The following is a 17930-nucleotide window of genomic DNA, read 5'->3' as shown; positions in this document are numbered from 1 at the left end:
AGGAAGTGAAGAATCACAAAAGAAGTGAAAATGGCCGGTTCCTGTCTTAACTGATGACATTCCACCATTGTGATTTGTTTCTGCCCCACCTTAACTGAGCGATTAACCTTGTGAAATTCCTTCTTCTGGCTCAGAAGCTCCCCCACTGAGCACCTTGTGACCCCCGCCCCTGCCTGTAAGAGAAAAACCCCCTTTGATTGTAATTTTTCACTACCTACCCAAATCCTATAAAACAGCCCCGCCCCATCTCCCTTCGCTGACTCTCTTTTCAGACTCAGCCTGCCTGCACCCTGGTGAAATAAACAGCCTTGTTGCTCACACAAAGCCTGTTTGGTGGTCTGTTCACACAGACGCGCATGACATTTGGTGCCGAAGACCTGGGACACGAGGACTTCTTCTGGAGACCAGTCCCCTGTCCTTGTCCTCACTCCTTGAGGAGATCCACCTACCACCTCAGGTCCTCAGACGAATCAGCCCAACGAACATCTCACCAATTTCAAATCAGGTAAGCGGTCTTCTCACTCTTCTCCAGCCTCTCTCGCTACCCTTCAATCTCCCCGTCCTTCCAATTCCAGTTCTTTTTCCTCTCTAGTAGTGACAAGGAGACACATTTTATCCATGGACCCAAAACTCCAGCGCCAGTCACAGCCTTGGGAAGACAGTCTTCTCTTGGTGTTTAATCACTGTGGGGACACCTGCCTGTTTATTTACCCACACTCCATTGGTGTCTGATCACTGTGGGGACGCCTGCCTTGGTCATTCACCCACATTCCCTTAGTGGCAAGTCAATTGTGGGGACACCTGCTTTGGCTGCTCACCCACATTGCCGCCCAAGGCTGCTCACCAGCCCCCTTCTCCATGTCTCTACCTTTCTCTTTAAACTTACCTCCTTCACTATGGGCAATCTTTCACCCTCCATTCCCCCTTCTTCTCCCTTAGCCTGTGTTCTCAAGAACTTAAAACCTCTTCAACTCACACCTCACCTAAGACCTAAATGCCTTATTTTCTTCTGCAATACTGCTTGACCCCAGTACAAACTCGATAATGGTTCTAAATAGCCAGAAAACGACACTTTTGATTTCTCCATTTCACAAGATCTGCATAATTTTTGTCAAAAAATGGGCAAATGGTCTGAGGTGCCTGATGTCCAGGCATTCTTTTACACATTTGTCCCTCCCTAGTGTCTGGTCCCAATGCGACTCGTCCCAAATCTTTCTTCTTTCTCTCCTGTCTGTTCCTTCAGTCTCCACCCCAAACTCTGAGTCCTGTGAATCCTCCTTTTCTACAGACCCATCTGACCTCTCCCCTCCTTCCCAGGCTGCTCCTTGCCAGGCCGAGCCAGGTTCCAACTCTTCTTCAGCCTCTGCTCCCCCACCCTATAACCCTTCTATTACCTCCCCTCCTCACACCCAGTCTGGCTTACAGTTTCATTCTGCGACTAGCCCTCCCCCATCTGCCCAACAATCTCCTCTTAGAGAGGTGGCTGGAGCTGAAGGCATAGCCAAGGTTAATGCTCCTTTTTCTTTATCTGACCTCTCCCAGATCAGTTAGCATTTAGGCTCTTTTTTTTAATCAAATATAAGAACTCAATCCAGTTCATGGCTTGTTTGGCAACAACCCTTAGATGCATTACCATTCTAGACCCAGAAGGGCCAGAAAGCCGTCTTATTCTCAATATGCATTTTATTACCCAACCCGCTCCTGACACTAGAAAAATCTCCAAAAATTAGATTCCGGCCCTCAAACCCCACAACAGGACGTAATTAACCTCACCTTCAAGGTGTACAATAATAGAGTAGAGGCAGCCAACTAGCAACGTATTTCTGAGTTGCAATTACTTGCCTCCACTGTGAGAGAAACCTCAGCCATGTCTCCAGCACACAATAACTTCAAAATGCCTGAACTGCAGCAGCCAGGCATTCCTCCAGGACTGCCTCCCCCAGGATCTTGCTTCAAGTGCCAGAAATCTGGCCACTGGGTCAAGGAATGCCCACAGCCCAGGATTCCTCCTAAGCCGTGTCCCATCTGTGCAGGACCACCCTGGAAATCAGACTGTCCAGCTCACCTGGCAGCCACTCCCAGGGCCCCTGGAACTCTGACTGACTCCCAGATCTTGTTGGCTTAGCGGCTGAACACTGACGCTGCCCAGTCATCTTGGAAGCCTACAGGACCATCACAGATGCTTTGGGTAACTCTTACAGTGGAGGGTAAGTCCATCCCCTTCTAAATTAAAATGGAAGCTACCCACTCCACATTACTTTCTTTTCAGGGGCGTGTTTCCCTTGCCTCCATAAATGTTGTGGGTATTAACGGCCAGGCTTCTAAACCTCTTAAAACTCCCCAACTCTGGTGCCAACTTGGACAACATTCTTTTATGCACCCCTTTTTAGTTATCCCCACCTGCCCAGTTCCCTTATTATGTTGAGACATTTTATTTTATTTTATTTGAGACAGAGTCTTGCTCTGTCTTCCAGGCTGGAGTGCCGTGGCGAGATCTCAGCTCACTGCAAGCTCTGCCTCCCAAGTTCATGCCATTCTCCTGCCTCAGCTTCCTGAGCAGCTGGGACTACAGGCGCCCGCCACCATGCCTGGCTAATTTTTTGTATTTTTAGTAGAGATGGGGTTTCACCGTGTTAGCCAGGATGGTCTTGATCTCCTGACCTTGTGATCCGCCCGCCTCGGCCTCCCAAAGTGCTGGTGTAAGCCACCGTGCCTGGTCATGTCAAGACATTTTAACTAAATTGTCTGCTTCCCTGACTATTCCTAGGCTACAGCCACACCTCATTGCCACCCTTTTCCCCAGTTCAAAGCCTCCTTCACATCCTCCCCTTGTATCACCCCACCTTAATCCGCAGGTATGGGACACCTCTACTCCCTCCTTGGTGACCAATCATGCACCCCTTACCATCTCATTAAAATCTAATCACCCTTACCCCACTCAATGCCAATATCCCATTCCACAGCATGCTTTAAAAGGATTAAAGCCTGTTATCACTTGCCTATTACAGCATGGCCTTTTAAAGCCTATAAACTTTCCTTACAATTCCCCATTTTACCTGTCCAAAAACCAGACAAGTCTTACAGGTTAGTTCAGGATCTGTGCTTATCAACCAAATTGCCTTGCCTATCCACCCCCTGGTGCCAAACCCATATACTCTCCTATCCTCAATACCTCCCTCCACAACCGATTATTCTGTCCTAGATAAACCTAGCTGACCCCATAAATCCTAAATTCTTTCCCCTCTCCCCTTTCCATTCCTCAAAAAACAACCCCAAAAGCTGCTCCCACACTAGCTCTCCCTAACTCATCCCAACCTTTTTCATTACACACAGCCGAAGTGCAGGCCTGTGTGGTCAGATTCTTACACAAGAGCCGGGACCATGCCCTGTAGTCTTTCTGTCCAAACAACTTGACCTTACTGTTTTAGCATAGTCCTCATGTCTGCATGTGGTGGCTGCTGCTGCTTTAATACTTTTAGAGGTGCACCCAGGTGAAATAAACGGCCTTGTTGGTCACACAAAGCCTGTTTGGTGGTTTCTTCAAATTGACGCATGTGACAGTGATAATGTCATATCTAATGAAAAATGTCAATAAGGAGATAGAAAAAAATAACAAAATGGAAGTTCTGGAACTGAAAAGTACAATAACCAAAATGAAAAATTCACTAGAGTAGCTCAACAGTAGGTCTAAACTGGCAGGAGAAAGAATCAGCAAATCTGAAGATAGATCAATAGAGATTACGCAATCTGAAGAACAGAGAGAAAGAAGAATAAAAAAATGAACAGCCTCAGAGAATGTGGGGTCACCATTAAGTGATGGTAGTTTCAAAAGGAGAAGAGATGGCCAGGTGCAGTGGCTCACAAATGTAATCCCAGCACTTTGGGAGGCTGAGGCGGGTGGATCATTTGAGGTCAGGAGTTCAAGGCTAGCCTGGCCAACATGGTGAAACCCTGTCTCTACTAAAAACACAAAAATTAGCCAGGCATGGTGGCGCATGTCTGTAGTCCCAGCTAGTCAGGAGGCTGAGGCAGGAGAATTGCTTGAACCCAGGAAGCAGAGGTTGCAGTGAGATGAGATCGTGCCACTGCACTCCTGCCTGGGTAACAGAGCAAGACTCCATCCTAAAACAAACAAAGAAACAAAGCAAGACTCCATCTAAAAACAAACAAACAAGCAACCAACCAACAACAACAAAAACAAAAATGGAGAAGAGAGAAAGGAACCGAAAAAAAGGTTTGAAGAAATACTAGCTGAAAGCTTCCCAAATTGAATGAAAAGTATTGATCTTCATGGAATTCATTCATATACTTGGAATGAATTCCAAGTAGGATAAAAACAAAGAGGTGCACACTTATATATCGTGGCAAAAACGCTGAAAGACAAAGATTAATTGTGAAAGTAGCAAGAGCAAATGACTTATCACATACAAGAGAACCTCAGTAAGATCAGCAGATGACTCCTTACAAGAAATAACTGGCCAGGCATGGTGGCTCACACCTGTAATCCCAGCATTTTCGGAGGCTTTGGCAGGAGGGTCACTTGAGCCCAGGAGTTCGAGATCACCCTGGGAAACGTAGTGAGACTTTGTCTCTATGAAATATAAAAAAATTAGCCCAGTGTGGTGGTGCAACCTGTTGTCCCAGCTATTCCAGAGCCTGAGGTGAGAGGATTGCTTGAGCTTGGGATGTTGAGCCTGCAGTGAGCTGTGATCACACCACTGTACTCCAGTCTGGGTGACAGAGTGAGACCCTGTCTCAAAAAAAAAAAAAAGACATTAGAAAACAGTGGATGATATATTCAAAGTACCAAAATTAAAAAAATCTGTCAATAAGGAAGTTATATCCAGCAAAAATATCTTTCAGAAATGAAGGTGGAATAAAGAAAGATGAGATAATTTTTTGCTAGTAGACCTGCCTTATGAGACATGCTAAAGAAAGTTCTCCAAACTGAAAGCAACTGACCCTATATGGTAATTCAGATTCAAATGAAAAAGCAAAGAGTACCAGTAAAGGTAATTATGTAATTATAAAAGACAGTGTATTTCTTCTCCTTTATTAAATGATTGGAAAAGCAATTGTATAAAACTATATATATATATATATATATTTCATAGATACGACACAAAAAGTTAAAACAAAAGAAAAAATAAACTGGACATTATCAAAATTAAAAACTTATGTGCTTTAAAGGACACCATCAAGAAAGTGAAAATACAGCACACAGAATGGAGGCATTAAATAGTTCCTCCCACTTTTATGATGCTCTAAGTACTATTCTTATTTATTTTTGTTTTTATTTTTATTTATGAATGGGTCCTGGCTTCCCTCAAGGACAAGCATGTCTTCTTAGTCATCTTAGCTTAGCTCAGTGGCTACTTGATAAACAATTGTTGATAGTGAAGATAGTCTGAACCCACCACTGCAGGGTGAAGAAAATTTGAATGGGAGAATAGTTACACATGGACTTGATGGAGTACTTTGGAAAGTTTGCCAACTCCTATTGTAACCTCCTGTGGGAGCCGGACGGGAGGCACCCTGGAGCCAGCTATGACTCCATCAATGTTAATGGATTATTCAATTAAAAAAAAAAAAAAAAAAAACAATGCCACAGGCTAAGGAAACTTTCTTTCCTGATAGCCATCTGGCTACTTTAAAGTTCCTGGTGAAATGCCCTACAAAGTTCATATGGAGAACAAGAACACTGGCCCTGGGTTCCTGGGAGTATATGATAGCAGGTGCCATGACTTCCTGGTGGGGTCATATCTGCAGCAACCACCACAAACATGGCACCATGTGGATAGGTTTGTGGAGTGAATGAAATTTCAGGGAAAAATAATTCAAGGCCAGAAACAATCTGCAAGAGAAATTTTATAATAAAGATATTTTAGCCTCTATAAGACAACATCAGGAGAAGATATAAAAGTCATCTTGGGCTGGGTGTGGTGGCTCATGCCCATAATCCCAACAGTTTGGGAGGCAGAGGCAGGCAAATCGACTGAGCTCAGGAGCTACTCACCAGCCTGGGCAACACAGTGAAATCCCATCTCTATTAAAAAAATGTACAAAAAATTAGCCAGGCATGGTGGCGGGCGCCTGTAGTCCCAGCTACTCAGGAGGCTGAGGCAGGAGAATTGCCTCAATCCGGGAGGCGGAGCTTGCAGTGAGCTGAGATCACTCCACTGCACTCCAGCCTGGGTGACAGAGCAAGACTCGGGCTCAAAACAAAACAAAACAAAAAAAAAGTCATCTTCAGATGTTTATAGCCTGGGACCAGCGGTGCTGGTAAATCTCTGAGGGAAAAAGACCCTCATTTGTAGCTTTACTGATTTCCATGGCGTAAATATTCCTACCATGGCAGATTTCAAATTATTGACATAAACACAATCGGCTTTGACAGCCAATTCATTGCTGGCTGCACCATAAAGTATTTGAACACTGGAGCACATGTATGTGATCACATTATTTTTCTTTTCTTAGTTTATACCACTCCAGACTCTCTCGTTACTTTGCGCTTTGAGCTCCATGATCTCTTTTGCCCCTAGCCGCCTCCCAATGCCTAACTTCCCATGTCTTTTAACATTCAGTTCAGGAATCTTCTCTTTGGAGCACTTTGCCATGTCGTGACTACTCCAGTTGGATTAGGTGCCTCCCTCTGCATTCCTATAATCTCCTGCTGTTTCTTGTGTCACAGCACTTATCACAGCTGTATTTTTTTTTTTTTTTTTGAGACAGACTTTCACTCTTGTTGCTCAGGCTGGAGTGCAGTGGTATGATCTTGGCTCACTGCAACCTCCACTTTCTGGGTTCAAGTGATTCTCCTGCCTCAACCTCCCGAGTAGCTGGGATTACAGGCATGTGCCACCATGCCCAGCTAATTTTTTTTTTCCTTTTTTTTTTTTTTTTGTTTTGAGACGAAGTCTCGCTTTGTCACCCAGCTGGAGAGCAGTGGCGTGATCTCCGCTCACTGCAACCTCTGCCTCCCGGGTTCAAGCAATTCTGCCTCAGCCTCCCAAGTAGCTGGGATTACAGGTGCACGCCACCACGCCCAGCTAATTTTTGTATTTTTTAGTAGAGATGGAGTTTCACCATGTTGGCCAGGATGGTCTCGATCTCTTGACCTCGTGATCTGCCCACCTTGGCCTCCCAAAGTGCTGTGATTACAGGTATGAGCCACTGCGCCCGGCAAATTTTTGTATTATTAGTAGAGATGGGGTTTCTCCATGTTGGCCAGGTTGGTCTCAAACTCCTGACCTCAGGTGATCCACCTGCCTCGGCCTCCCAAACTACTGGGATTATAGCAGTGATGTGGTTTGGATGTTTGTCTCCTCCAAATTGCATGTTGAAATATGACTCCCAATATTGGAGGTGGGACCTAGTGGGAGGTTACTGGATCATGGGGACCGATCCCTCATGAATCATTTAGCACCATCCCCTTGGTGATAAGTGCATTCTCCCTCAGTTAGTTCATGTGAGATCTGGTTATTTAAAAGAGTCTAGGACATCCCCTTTCTCTCTGTTGCTCCTGCTGTCGCCATGTGATATGCTTACTCCTCCTTCACCCTCTGCCATGATTGAAGGCTTCCTGAGGCCCTTACTAGGAGCAGATGCTAACACCATGCTTTCTGTACAGCCTGCAGAGCCAAGACCCTACATAAACCACTTTTCTTTATAAATTACCCAGTCTCAGGCATTCCTTTACAGCAAGAACAGACTAATAACAAATACGTGGTGCAATGCAGAGCATTCAAAAAAACATCTGGTCTGAATAAGTGCTTAAGTGCTTGATAAATGTTAGTGATACTTATTGTTAAGTGACACATTTGATCTCATATTCTCTTATTCTCTGTGCTCAGTTTTTTAAATCATGAAGTTTTCTCTATTCTAACCTGCCATTGATTATAAACCAGACCATAAATTTAATAGCAGCTTATCCTAAAGATAAGGAAATAATGCCACATTAAATATATGATAAAGCAGTACAGTTTAATGATTAAAGATATGGGTGCTTAGAGACAGACCCTCTCTTGTAACGACCTTTGACAAATTAATTAACTTCTCTTGGCTTAGTTTCCTCATTTGGAAATTGTAACTGCTCAATACGTGTTAACAAATACTCTTACTTATTCATCAGTAGTAACATGCAACAATAATTCACAAGGCATCATACAGAGAGGAGAGAGAACTTCACTCAAACAGAACTCCAGAGACCTTCAGAAGATCTTACTTGAGTCTTTCAGTTGATTAATGATCAGCGTGTATGTGTGAGGAAACTATCAAGGCCAGGGAAAGAACCATCCTGAAGGACTAGAGGTGATAATACTCAGCACTATCCAGGAATAGTGTCTCTTCCCACCAGCCAGACTGGAAAAGCATGTTTCACGGGGCACTGGATGGAGAATCAGGAAGGTATTGGCTCAGTAGTGCAAATAATTATCCCTAGAATGGGCACGACTCCAGACCCACCTTAAAAATCATAAAGGCAACACCCAAGAGGATCAGACTGTTTCAAACTGTGCCCCAAAACAAAGCTGAAGATTATTTATAGAAATTAAAAAATATCCAGCACTCAATAAGGCAGAAATCACAGTGTCTGACATCTAATTAAAGGTTAGGAGACATGCAAAGAGGCAGGAAACCATAACTCAAAATGAGAATAATCTGCCAATTGAAATTGAGCCAGAACTGACACAGATGTTAGAATTATCAGAGAAGGACCTGAAAATAGTTATTATAACTTTATTCCATATGTTCAAAAGTTAAATAGAAACATGGAAAACATAAAGGAGATACAAATCAAACTTTTACAAATGAAAACCTCAATGTCTACGCTGGCACATTGGTGGGATTAATAGCAGATTAAGCCCAGCAGAAGAAAAGATTAGTTAATTTAAAATTATAGCAATATAAGCTATACAAAAAAGAAATACAGAAATAAAAATGAATTAAGAATATTATTAATGTGCTGGGTGCAGTGGCTCACATCTGTAATCCCAGCACTTTGGGAGGCCGGAATGGGTGGATTGCTTGAGGCCAGGAGTTCGAGACCAGCCTGGCCAACATGGCACAACTCCGTCTCTACCAAAATTACAAAAATTAGCCAGGCACGGTGGCACAGGCCTGTAATCCCAGGCCTGTCGGGAGGCTGAGACAGGAGAATCACTTGAACCCAGGAGGCAGAGGTTGCAGTGAGCCGAAATCATGCCACTGTACTGGGCAACAGGGTAAGATTCTGTCTCAAAAAAAAAAAAAAAAAAAGACAACTTCAATCAGTCTAATATACATGTAATAGGAGTCCCCAAAGAAGAGAAAGAGGGCAACAGAAGAGATATTTGAAGAAATAACAGCTGAAATTTTTCCAAATGTGATTAAAATTATAAACCCATGGAACAAAAAGTTCAACAAACACCAAGCACAAGGAACATGAAGAAAACTGTGCCAGTCACATCACAGCCAAATTATTAAAATCAGTGATAAAGAGAAAATACAATCATGCGTTACTTAAATCTGGGGATACAGTCTAAGAAATGTGTTATCAGGTGATTTCCTTGTTGCATAAATATCATAGAGCATACTTATACAAACCCAGATGCTATAGCCTACTACACATCTCTACGACGTGTTATTTCTATTGCTCCTAGGCCATAGAGCTGCACAGTATGTTACTGTACTGAATACTGTAGCCAACTGTAATAGAAAGGTAAGTATTTGTGTATCTAAATATAGCTAAACATAGAAAAGGTATAGTAAAAGTACCACATAAAATATGTAAAATATTAAAAAATGGAGCCAGGTACAGTGGTGCATGCCTATAATCCCAGCTACTCAGGAAGCTCAGGCAGGAGGATTGCTTGAGCTCAAGAGTTCAAGACCACCTGGGCAACATAGCAAGACCCTGTCTCAAGAAAAAGATTTAAAAATGGTATACCTATATAGGTCACTTATCAAGAATGGAGCTTGCAGAAATGAAAGTTGCTCTAGGTGAGTCAGTAAAAGAGTGGTGAGTAAATAGGAAGGCCTAGGACATTACTACTATAGGCTTTTTAAGTGCTGTACACTTAGGTTACTCTAAATTCATTTTTTTTAAAGTAATTGTGCTACAATATTATGATGGCCATGACACCATATAATTGATAGGATAAAGTGATAGAAAATTGGCCGGGCGCGGTGGCTCACGCCTGTAATCCCAGCACTTTGGGAGGCCGAGGCGGGCGGATCACAAGGTCAGGAGATCGAGACCACGGTGAAACCCCGTCTCTACTAAAAATACAAAAAATTAGCCGGGCGCGGTTGTGGGCGCCTGTAGTCCCAGCTACTCGGGAGGCTGAGGCAGGAGAATGGCGTGAACCCGGGAGGCGGAGCTTGCAGTGAGCCGAGATCGCGCCACTGCGCTCCAGCCTGGGCGACAGAGCGAGACTCCGTCTCAAAAAAAAAAAAAAGTGATAGAAAATTTTCACAAGGTGATAGAAATTTTTCAGCTCCATTATAATTTTATGGAATCCCCACTGTATATGCAGTGTGTTATACAGCAAATGACTACCTTGAGAGCAGCCAGAGGAGAAAGGCGTTACTTACAAAGGAACAAATGATGACAACTGATTTCTTGTTGGAAACAATGCAAGTGAGAAGACAGTGCAGCAATATCTTTAGGATATTGAACAACAACAACAACAAAAAACCACTTGTGAGTCTAGAACTCTATACTTAAAATGATGTTTCTATGGAAATATCATTTGAAGAAATCAAAACAGTAGTTTTCAGACATATAAAAACTAAAAGTATTCATCACCAGGAGACAAACTTTGTAAGAAATGCTAAAGGGAGTTCTTCTGCAAGAAGTAAAATGATACCAGACAGAAATACGAATCTATACAGAGGAATGAAGAACACCAGAAGCCAGGTGCTGTGGCCCACACCTGTAATCTCAGCACTTTTGGAGGCTGAGGCAGGAGGATTACTTGAGCCCAGGAGTTTGAAACAAGCCTGAGCGACATAGCAAGACTCTGTCTCTACAAAAAAAATTTTAAAAACTAGCTGGGCATGGTGGCACATCTCTGTGGTCCTACATACTCTGGAGGCTGAGGTGGGAGGATTGCTTGAGCCTAGGAGTTCAAGGCTGCAGTGAGCTGTGACTGCCCCACTGCACTCCAGCCTGTACTTTAGCCTGGACAACAGAATGAGAATGTGTCAAAAAAGGAAAAAAAATAAAATCACCAGAAATGCTACCTATCTGGGTAAATATAAGAGAATTCTTATTACTTATATTTCCATAACAGAAAATTAACTATTTAACAAAAATAAAATGTGTGACAGCATAAACACAAAGGGCTGGAGAAGAGAAATGGAAGTATCCTGTTTTACAATTCTTACATGAAATGGCATAATCTCACCTAGACTGTGAAAGTTAAAGATGTATACTAAACCCTAAAGTAATCACTAAAATAACAAAACAAAGCGTTCTAGCTGATAAGCTAACAAAGGAGATAAAATGGAATCACAAAAAAATTTAATTACACCAAAAGGAGGGTGAGGGAGAAAGGCCCACTTTCCACATACAAAAAAGCTGATTATGGTGTTTTTTAGAAAAAAACAATCTTGTCTCTGCTGATGAATATGAGATTCCCTGGAAGACAAACATAAATTTTGTTTTCAATATCAATTGAATGGTAAATTTTGTTTTCAATATCCATTTTCCCCCTTCTTGCTACAATGTATGAACATACACTAAAATAATCTCAGGAAGTACCCTGTTCCAAGAAACTTAATCTGGCCACAAGTCTCATGCTGATGTTTTGCTACAGCTTTTGAGACGTAGAATGTTAAAGATTGGTAGGACTTCACCAAGCACCCAATCCACACATCCCCCCACCCCACTTTCCAGAGCATGGGGCCCAGTGAGGCAAAATCACTTGTTCAAATCAGACACTGTAGTTGCAGGACAGGGGTTGGAGGCCAGATCTCTTGGCTCCATTCAATTCATTCAATTTAACAAACACCCAAGTGAGCCCCTGGGGATCTGGCCAAGGAAAAGGAGTGGTGGGGGTTTTCAGGGAAGAGGCTCTGGATGTGGGTGACTTCACTGGGTGGGGACTCATTTGATTGTTCCCAGACCTCTGATAATTAGCCTTCATCCCTTGCCCCCTGAAAAGGGTGTGTCCTGGGTAAATTGACCCTGTATCAGGCAGAGCTAGATTAAATTCCTGCAATCCAAGAGGCTAAGCAAAAGGTATGAATGAACACACAGGAGGAGAGCTTAATTCTGGTAAGGGTGTTAAAAGGCAGGCAAGATTTTCACAGGTGAAGCTGGCAGGGCATGAGTAACGCGTGTGCAATGGTCACAGCAAAGGCAGTTAGCATGTTTGAGAGTTAGGTTTGAATCTCAGTTCAGTTATCTGACAAACTCCCTGCACCTCTCTAAGCTTGTTTCTTGAGCTATAAAATTGGGATAGACTATGTCTGTGTAGACTTACTGGGAGGATTAAATGAAAGAAAGTAGGAAATGTATTTAGTGTTAATGGTAACTATTCTAATTTTTTTTTTTTTTTTAAAAGATGGATGGTCTTGCTCTGTCACCCAGGCTGGAGTGCAGTAGTATGATCATAGTTCACTGGAGCCTCGAATTCCTGGGTTCAAGCAATTCTCCCTCCTCGGCCTCCTGAGTGGCTAGGACAACAGACAAGTGACACAAAGCTTAGCTAATTAAAAAAAAATTTTTTTTTTGTAGAGACAGGGTCTCATTATGTTGCCCAGGCTTGTCTTTAACTCCTGTGTTCAAGTGATCCTCCTGCACTGGTCTCCCAAAGTGTTGGGATTACAGGCAGGAACCACCTCGCCTGGCCTGGAATTATTATTGTTGTATCCCAGCATTTACCCATTCGATCTTCACAACAACCCTGAGAGGTAAAGTATTATTAGCATGACTGTTTTACAGATTAGTAAACTGGATCTTGGAGAGATTAAGAACTTTACCCAAGTTGTTCAGTGAACCCTGCTAAAGTATCAACCACATGGCTGCAGGAGAGGCAGTGGAAAGTGGTAAAGTACACGTCAGCTGTGCCTAACCCTGGAAGACGCAATTACCTCCTAGGGGCCCTGTGCGCCTTTTTTTTTTTTTTAAGCTATATGATAATAGGTTATGGTTCTTCTTTTTGGAGGTAATTTTGGCCTAAGGTGGCAGCAAGAAGGACTCCCATTAAACTTAAGGAAGATCTTCTAAACAATGAGGATTGCTAATCAAGCAACTAACAGAATGTTCTCAAACTCAAGTAATGGAGATGCCCCTGTTCAAAATTCTTACAGATTCACCCCAAAGTTGACTTAAATTTGTTTTTTTTTTAAGACGGAGTTTCACTCTTATTGCCCAGGCTGGAGTGCAATGGCACAATCTCAGCTCACCGCAACCTCCGCCTCCTGGGTTCAAGCAATTCTTCTGCCTCAGCCTCCCGAGTAGCTGGGATTACAGACATGCGCCACCACATCCAGCTAATTTTTGTATTTTTAGTAGAGATGGGGTTTCTCCATGTTGGTCAGGCTAGTCTCGAACTCCTGACCTCTGGTGATCCGCCCATCTTGGCCTCCCAAAATGCTGGGATTATAGGCGTGAACCACCGCACCTGACCGACTTAAATTATTTTAATACCACTTGTATATTTTAATACCAGTTGAATTTTATTATTTTAATATCACTTGAATTTATACTGAGCACAAAACTCAGTATAAATTCCTTATGCTAATAGCTGTTCTATAACTCTAATCCAAGACAAATGGAAAATAAACACAATTACTAACCCTATAAAATTCAAACAAACATTCTAACTTAGTATGCCAGAAGATGTTTTACTGAAGTTAAATTGCCATTTAAAACCTGAGTATGGGGCAGACTGCTATGGCACAGGTCTTTTTGAGTACAGCACACTCAGAGCACTGTAGACTGCAGGCAGCTCCCATCGTGCTTCTCTGGTCAAACTCCTGGAAAGTCTTCATTTTGACAGTGCACCAAGTCCCCATTTGACTTTTACTTGGCATAGAAGTATCATTTCCATGAAGTTCACCTCTATTTTCCTTGGTTGGGCTAAAACAATTAACGTAGCACTATCTGGCTTCAAAGTGATCAGAAACACAAAGTCAGTGCCCAAATGCCATGGCAGGTGGTAGCCTTCCAGACAATTCAGAACATGCTGATTTTGTTTGGATTACCATCAAAATGAAACATAACATTTAAAAGTTTTCATAGACACAATTCAGGCTCCTCACAATATATTTATTTATTAACCTTGAGGGGTTTATAGTCCCAGGTCTGAGAAACTCTGATCTAATCATTTCCAAAATGCTGGGATGTGTTTACCTGAATTGCTGTAAGGCAGGACATTGGTGCCCTGGGATTGGAATGACTTCATCATACAGCAGAACTTGTGCAAATGCTGTTCTGCTGTTTCTCCCTTTCTCTGCCTGAAGAGCTTCTAGTTATTGAGTAGATTCTTTATCTGGAAGCCTCTCCTGGCCTCCTCAAGCTGAGCAGGTTTCACCCACACTGCACCCCTACCATACCCTGCATGTTCAGACCCCAGTTCATAGTCCTTGGTAACATAATCACTCAGTTACCTTCCTGCCTCACCCCCAGGTTCCCTAGATAGAGAGCTCCATGAAGGTAAGGAATGAGTCTGATCCATTTTTGGTCCTTACTTCCCTACACAGAGCCAGGCTCAAGTAGGAATACTGAATGGGTAGATGGATAAATGGATGGATGGACGGATGGTTGGGCTGGGTGATCTCTCAGATTCTCTTCCAACTCTGAGACATTCAGTTCCACCATCCAGCTCAGCATTTTCTTTCCTCACCAACTCCCATTGTTGTTCTCTCAAGGACTTGAAAAGAGTATATCCTAGAATCATGAGTATTAGAGATATTATCTGAGATGGAAGCACCCTCAGAGGTCATCTGGTGGCTCCCCTCATTCTGCAGATGAAACAGCTGAAGTACAGAGAGGGAAGGTGACTTGTCCCTGGTCACCCAGCTAGGATGTGAACACACCAGGCCAGAAGCCATGTGCCCTGATACCCACTTCAGTGTTTCTTCCAGGACATTGTTTATTTATCATTTATTCCTTTATTTATTTATTTTTGGTCACAGCTGCCTTGGGGAAAAGCAATGTTCCCTTGTGACCTCAGCTCCCCATGGCAGTGTTTTGGGAACAAACTGGATTCTCACAGTTTTCCCAATAGTGGCAGGGTGCCCATGTCAGGCAAGGTATTTTTCATAATGAAAAAGAAACAAAGATAGCGTCAGACCTCATTTGTAATTTCCCCATAGCAGCCGGAATCTACAATCTCTTTGTTTCCCTTCTCAGCTTATTATGCTACCCTTGTCCTTGGTGAAGTAGAGCAAGAAGGTGGAGTTGAGCGCTTTAAAAAAAATCTGTACTTATTTATTTACGTATGTATTTATTTCTAGATGCATTTATTTTTGCAACATAGGCCAATATAGACATCCTGCAACTCCCGCTTGCCTTTCTTCCTTAATTTAGATATCTTACTTCTCTCCCACGGCCAAAAACACTAGTGTCATCCCTGACCCCCGGACATCCTTCTTCCTTTCAGGCAGGGAGGCAACTCGCCTCCTCATGCCTGGCCTTTCCAGAGGGCAGTCCTGGCTTTGACCCCACAAACACCATATCCTCGTTCAACATTTAATCACTTCCGCTCCTGACACCCGTCCTGCTCTCCCTCATCCTGCCTCTTGGCCATGGCCCTGGAACCCAGGTGGAGAGAAATCCAGAAGGGAGGAAGAAGGAAACTCAGACGTATGGATCATCTGCTGTGTACCTGGAACCATGCTGAACCCTTTTTGGAGAGGGGACAATGAGGGAAGATCTTTCATTCAGCATATTTATTTATTTTTCTTGTGGTAAAATATACACAACATAAAATGTATCATTGTAACCTTTTTAAGTGTACAGTTCAGTGGGATTCAGTATATCCACATTGCTATGAACTGTCACTACTATTCATCTCCAGAATATTTTTTCATATAAAATATAACTGAACCTCTGTATCTATTAAACAATAACCCTCATTCTCCCTCTCCCCTCTCCCTGACACACTTTTATACACATTATTTCGTGAAGTAGGTACTGTTATTTTCATTCTCTTACCTGAAAAATCTGAGGCTCAGAAAAGGGAAGCAACTTCTCCGAGGTCACCCAGCTCACAAGACTCCAAGCTGAAATTCCATTCTACCTGACCAGGCTCACCCTTGCTTTTCATTTGTGTGCTTTTTTTCAGGCTGTGAAGGAGCAAGAAGTGATGTGGAAAGAGTGGTCTTTGCTGTTAAAGAACCTATTCTTTCAAGAAGACCAAGTTTAGTTTGTCTAAATTTGTGACTTCCACATGCACAGAATTCATGGAGTGAGGGTGGGGCTGTAGTAAATCCAGTCAGGATGCTGCCTCACCATCTAGTCCTTTAAGATTTACTGGAACTGCTCCATGCCGGGGCCTTGCTTGGCCCAGAGAGCCACCAGCCCCTGTCCCTGACCTGGAGGAATTCACAGCCTAGTGCAGAAAGCAGGGATCTAAACAGAGATGCACAAGGCAGGGTGCTCTCCTCTGTTTGGAGGAGCCGTGGAAAACAGGGTGGGAGGCCTCAGGAGGCAGAGACATGTGAGATGGCCCTGAAAAACAAGGAGGAGGGTGGCCAGTGGAGAAGACATGAAAGGGCATTCCAGGTAGAGGGAATAGTGGGTGCCGGAACACACAGTGATCAGGCATCCTGGCAGGGAGCTGGAGGGAGCCACATGGAAGCTGAATGATAACCTAAGGGAACTGCAGGGCCAACCTAATGGAGTTTGGGCTTGATTCCACAGGCAGCAAGAGTCAACAAGCTCCATCTCCAGCTCAGACCTCCCCTTTCAACTTCTATCCATAAACCTTGGATTCACATGCTTCCTTCCCCAATTCTATCAGCGGTGACGTTTAAAATATTGAGGGTTACAGGCACTAGCAAGTCCCCCTGGATTTGGATCAGCATCCTGAAGACCCATTATGGTGCCAGTGATGTGCCAGGTATTAATCATTTAGTTGCTGGAGAGTGGGAGGATCTGAGGATCCCAGGGTGAAGGCCAGGTGGCTTGGTGGCAAGAAGGCTCAGAGCAGCAGCGTTTTTTGTTTGTTTGTTTGTTTGTTTTAAATCAGTATTGCACTCCTGGAATGCACCAGCTGAATACCAGCCTTACCCCGACCAAGCCTAATCCTCCTGGACTTTCCTCATCTCTGTAAATGGCACCAGTATCTGTCATTTACCTACTCCCGCCAGAAACCAAGGCATTAGATGGGGCCCAGGGTGGAAATACAGTAGGGCCCACATGTGATAAGTCTAAATATTTAAAAGTTATGCATCAAGTTAAATAGATTATTTTATTAAGAGATAAAGTCAGCCTGGCGTGGCGGCTCATGCCTGTAATCCCAGCACTTTGGGAGGCCGAGGCAGATGGATCATGAGGTCAAGACATCGAGACCATACTGGCCAACATGGTGAAACCCTGTCACTACTAGAAATACAAAAATCAGCTGGACGTGGTGGCACGCGCCTGTAGTCCCAGATACTTGGAAGGCTGAGGCAGGAGAATCGCTTGAACCCAGGAGGCGGAGGTTGCAGTGAGCTAAGGTCATTGCCATTGCACTCCAGCCTGGCAAAAGAGCGAGACTCTGTCTCCAAAAAAAAAAAAAAAAAAAAAAAAAAAGATGAAGTCTTCCCAAAAAGAAAACAAAAAGAAAAAATTTTTAAAAACACACACAAAAAGATAAAGTCTTCTTAATTAACTTTCCTGAGGTACTGAGGTGTATTTGCATACAGCAAAATGTACACACTTTCAGTGCATACTTTGAGGAGGTTTAACAAATGTATATATCTGTGTAACCACTGCTCCAATCAGTTATTGA

The 17930-nt window shown here is 43.3% G+C and overlaps 1 long non-coding RNA gene across 1 annotated transcript; it reads left to right on the top strand.

Moving 5' to 3' along the window:
- Positions 1 to 255: 255 nt before the first annotated feature.
- LOC123568728 (uncharacterized) lies at positions 256 to 16443 on the top strand. The gene is made up of 3 exons (XR_006692214.3): positions 256 to 505; positions 2034 to 2207; positions 16278 to 16443. It is a non-coding gene; the product is annotated as an uncharacterized lncRNA (long non-coding RNA).
- Positions 16444 to 17930: the final 1487 nt, after the last annotated feature.

Source organism: Macaca fascicularis, chromosome 14, assembly GCF_037993035.2.
Source record: "Macaca fascicularis isolate 582-1 chromosome 14, T2T-MFA8v1.1".
Taxonomy (NCBI): Eukaryota; Metazoa; Chordata; class Mammalia; order Primates; family Cercopithecidae; genus Macaca; species Macaca fascicularis.
The sequence above is the reverse complement of the archived record's forward strand: the minus strand, read 5'-3'. Positions and strand labels throughout refer to the sequence as shown.